The 5,285-nt window shown below is 36.7% G+C and overlaps 1 pseudogene; it reads left to right on the plus strand.

Annotated features, from left to right (window-relative positions):
* Positions 1-3,455: 3,455 nt before the first annotated feature.
* Positions 3,456-4,794, plus strand: LOC149154769 (glycosyltransferase family 92 protein RCOM_0530710-like; annotated as a pseudogene).
* Positions 4,795-5,285: the final 491 nt, after the last annotated feature.

Below are 5,285 nucleotides of genomic sequence, written 5' to 3' on the forward strand. Positions count from 1 at the left end.
ATTCCTAGATAAAAATCTAGCAGCAAATACCAGGTTTTTCAAACTGAGGGTTCTGTCAGAATGTTTTCCCAAACATAGTTGGGTCGTTAAAATAGAGACAAGCATCACAAAACTGATATCAATCAGCAAAACACAACAGTTATAGAAAAATCCTTTCATAATTCTTCTCCAACAATAGTTTATCGATCAGAACCGACATTCTTACAAAATAAGACAAACATATTGTTATGCTCAGTTAAGAGATCAAGGACAATTTACTTACCTTAAGTTTAGAAGGGTTGACCTTTGAGGACAAGCTGACAAGACTTATTCAAAACCAAGCACATGAGGTATCTTACCTTCATTACAAGGTTTGGCACAATGTTACCCTCTAACTCAGTTAAGACCTTTCAGATAAGCACACAGCCAAAACCCTCTTTCCTACAGCTTTTTTTCTTCCTTCTATAGTGCCCGGGTGGCCAAGAATACCATTAGGAGGGTTGGGATAATCTTACCTTCTACCTCAGGTAAGACATAGATGATTGGGTAGGAAGACCCCTCTCTCCTACAATTTTGTTGCATCCTTTTTGGAGCACCCCAAGTCACCAGGACAATTATGAGAAAAATCAAAGGCAGACAAACCATGATATCAAAGATTTGTAAGCTGCAAGCATAGACCTCCTAACCCATAGTAAAAAGATGAGGACCTAACAAGAAAGGAGTGAACCATTAGTTTCACTATCTCAAAATCCAACTAAAAATAGGCAAGTCATTTATGCATGCAATCCATTAGAAATGACTTTTACTTTACTCTTCAATCATAATAACTTCACTAATATGTAGGTAGGTACCTTAACCTAGAGAATGGATCTTAACATAGACTTATATGTAGTTAAAAGTACATTGTATAAATGGTAATGTTGGAGGCTTTTGATCGATCCAGCAAATAAAAATCTAAAACGTTAAGGACATGATTACTCTTTCATGATCCTAAGATTTACTTACTCTTTCATGAACCTAAGATAAAACAAACAACACAAACGCTATTATTACCCCTAATTTATGTAAAGCACAAAATATCATTTTTTAATAGAAAATTCAAAAAATATATGAAGAAAAACATAGTTCAGATTTCTATAGAAGATTTGGTGTCTCAGAAATTCAAAATTTGACAGATGGAAACTATGCTTCTCATTTTTTACCAACATATATACTCAATTGCAATGAATGAGATCATAACCTACAATGTACACATAGTTCTTCAGTACCTGTCTCACAGGAAAAATTGTAAAATACATCACAGGAGAGCTTGCTCATGGACACAATTTCAAAAAATATAAACAATCACCTAGAACAAGAGCAAGATAGTTTTTTCATGAACTAAAAAAAATTCAGTACTAGGATTCTGGAAACTCCTTGCATATATAGAATAATAGAAAATAGAAAATAGATGTAATGCTTAACTTATCTTTTAGGAAATAATAACTTTTGTAATTGAGTTTTAGTTTGAGTTAGGTTTGTAATCTAATGCAGACACAAAATACAAGAGTGAGTTTGAAGGGCAGGGCATGTTATGGTACCAAAGCCAACAATTTGGGCCAAGCCAGATCAGTTTCAAGATCAAAGACTAAATGCAGGCCTCACGTAGATCAGACCCATACTCTCTAACTTGTATAGTAAGGTGAAATCACTGGTACATAAAAGTCTAGTTTTATATTAGTACTTTTGGATTACATGATTTGGTCTCATGTCAAGAAGTATGCAAAAGGTCTCAGACAATGGAAACATAATCTTAACTATGTGTACTCTTGAGCATGCATCAAGGGTAATGTTTATTGAGGGAAATGGGGCAAGTTTAAGATGAAACTGGCAAGAATGTTGCTATGCAATACTTCATGCTAAAGCATTGTACAGAGACATGTCCACTCATTCATTTTACAATCCATACATATCATAAACATATAATGATCAAAATGTTTTATTGATCATTTGACCTAGAAACACAGTAGAAAGTGAAGCACTAGCTAAATGTCATAGAGGACACCTTGTATACAATACTTGCCTACCCTCGACACAAAGGTTCAAGGAAGCAAAGTAAAAATCCCTAATATAGGCATGATGATCCTTTATTTTTGGTGGCTCCTTTTGCACTAATGGTGAAGCAAAACATCATCAACATCTAAAACCTAGCTCAAGGTGGAAGAGAATAATACCTACTCTTGCTACTAGGTATTTGGCATCACCAAGCTCATGTTATACTACTTAGTCTTGCTTTGTTAAACTAGAGAATAATTGTCAGGTTGGTGCCATATGATGAGAAGCCCCATATTCACATACCACACATTCCTAAGAATTGTGTTGATAGATAGGCAAGATACCATCGAGAAATCCTTCTCAAACTTGGAAACAAACTTATCCAACTAAGTTTCTATAGATGCTACTACCTACTTGTGTTGTTGCTTCCACTTACCCTTCTTCTAATCTAGATTCTAGACATTGTGATGCATAATGACCATGCTTATGAGGAATGAAGCACTTATTTTTACTCGAGTCCTTTCCTAACTATGAGGTTGACTCCTCACTTTTTCCCTTACCCTTGCTAGGTCCTTTACCTTTGCCCTTATTTGTCTAACCAAATAGAACAAGGTTCTCATCAACGCCCTTCTTGCTAGCTTTCAACTCCATCCAAGTCTTCCTCTTGGATACAATCATCATGCATCTTTTCAATGTGAGGAAGGTTTTCATGATCAGAAACACCTTTGATGAATGGTTCCCATGAATCTAGGAATCCATTTAGTGCCATGTTCACTCGCTTTAAATCTACAACCTTTTCCACAACTATTACAAGTTGACCATGAACTTGTGTGCCCTGCATAAGGTAACTATTGACTAAGTCTGATTAGGTCATCTCTATGGATCTAAGATTGTTTCACAATATCACCTTCCTATTTATGTTCTCACTCAGCTAGAAGCCCACTAGGGCATAAAACATATCCTTTATTATTTTCTTCTCATATATAGAGGGATCAAATGATCCTTTACGACATCCATGATCATCCACTTGGACTTAACTTCCATCCTCGTGTGCACTTCCAACCACTGCAGATCTATAGGTGAAGGCACGATATCCTAGATATCATTCTTTTAATAAGAGCATAACCCTTAGTTTCTATAACAAAAAAATGAGGCACCATCAAGTCTATACTCAAATCTGAAGCTAGCTAACACCATCTTTGAGATCCAATAGGCAAACACCTAGATCTGAAAATTAGTCCTTCAAAGAAATATGGAAACCATCTAACTACTGGTCCATCCTTCTCACAATTTCTTTACCACTATAAATGCTCGAGAATTTCAATTAGAACAAGGAGGACTATTGGGCAGCGAGTCCCTACCTTGAGTGCAAAACATACAAGGAAAGCATATGTTCAGCTTAAGCTGGCTAAGCTTGATGACATTGTGTATGCGGGTGATAGATGCAGTGTTTTAATTTTCTGATGTTTGGGATTCATTGTGTGGCATATTTTTACCCTCCACCCCAAGGAAGGCTTGTTATCTAAGCACATCATCCTCAACTCCTCCCTAGAAATAATGTAGTTGAAGAATGAGTTGTGGACAAGGATAACTCTCTTTTGGTCCAAGATCTTGTCACTTTGCCATCTTTGTGGATATGAAACAACAAGACTTGCAAATTGTGAGGTGCCCACATCCTCCACAACCAAATTCTGTACAGGGATTGACCTTAACTATAAAACTCAAGGAAAATGGAATTCTCGTCCCTTCACAAGCTAGGTATCCAAAGAATTTTGCATAGAGGATGCTTGTTTATGAGGCAGTAGTAGAACGAGACAACGTGATTCTGTTCGTCAAAGGATTGAACCTCAGAAGAGGCAATATTTCTGATACTAATAATATTTTTTGTGTTTTTGGTTCCAATTTGGACACCGATCTGCTTAATGCCAGGGATTTCAAGAAATGGGACACCATGGATTTGGGTAGCAAGGTTTTGGTGGCTGCTCAAGAAGTGATCAAATGTGAGAAGCCTAATGGCTTAGAAATACAAGAAATTCAAGGGTTGAAGGCTTTTGTATGGAGATCCAAGAGTGGTTTACTTTCATCTATAGCTAGGATTGAAGTTAAATCCATGATGAGCTCCAAACCTGTGCAGATGCTTAGGCCTCTCCATCAGGTTTGTGCTTGCACAATGCTTTGGAACCAAGCTCCATTTCTCAGAGAATCGATCATGTACCATGGCTATCTAGGTGTCCAGAGGTGGTTTCTTTATGATAAGAATAATGATGAAAACATAGAAGTGATAGCATCATTGGGTTCTTTCAACATGAGTAGACATATGTGGCCATGGATTAAAACCCAAGAGGCTGGATTCTCCCATTGTGCATTGCGAGCTCGCCAAGAATGTCAATGGGTGGCTTTCATAGACATAGATGAATTTATAAATCCTATAGAATATATTCAGAATGAGACTATGTCAACAGATTCTACTCAAATGGGCCCTTACAGTCATGGAAAGGCTAATCAATAATGCAACATCTGCATATCCAAGCTTATTCAAAATAGGAGAAATCAGAGTTGATTGTCATAGCTTTGGCCCACCTGGATTGAAGAAACACCCAGATGAAGGTGTGATAGCAGGTTACACCTGCAGGCTGAATAGAATAGAGGGGCATAAATCTATTGTTCTCTTATCTGCATTGAACCAAAGCCTGATAAACAGTCAATCATTTTCATCTCAGACGGGGCTATTATTACATGAACCATTGGTGGACTAATTATTATGGCAGATCAGTATACTAAAAAACTATTTACAACATCGATGCCTTTCACACACTGATCATGGACTAAGTTTCTGAATCTAACACTGATATGCAATCTAAGTTGTTGGAAACTTACCAGAGTTGTTGGAATCTTACCAGAGTCATTATAGCCGATGTCGAAGAGAAACAATTTGATTCAGATGCTTGAGAGGGATTTCTTCTGATTCTTGAAGTGACTTTGCTTCTTGCTGGGCTTCATTTGTCTATATCATTAAAACATTCCCTTAATTGAAAGCTCTGTATAATCTTAAAATGTATCACTCATTTGTATGAAAAATATGCTCTGTTTAATTATTCTTTTTGATTGGAAGAGCACTTCTCCAATAGTTGCAGCAACCTTTCTCTAAATTTTAAAGGCAAATTCTCTGTACTTTGACTATCTGTGAAGAATTGCTGCAATAATTGTGCATTATCTATTAGCTTTCCTATGGAGTTGATCGATGTCAAGTAAAGCATACTGATCAAATGCAA

Source organism: Pinus tabuliformis, chromosome 9 (assembly GCF_031772625.1).
Source record: "Pinus tabuliformis cultivar Carrire ecotype Pingquan chromosome 9, CPIR1, whole genome shotgun sequence".
Classification (NCBI taxonomy): Eukaryota; Viridiplantae; Streptophyta; class Pinopsida; order Pinales; family Pinaceae; genus Pinus; species Pinus tabuliformis.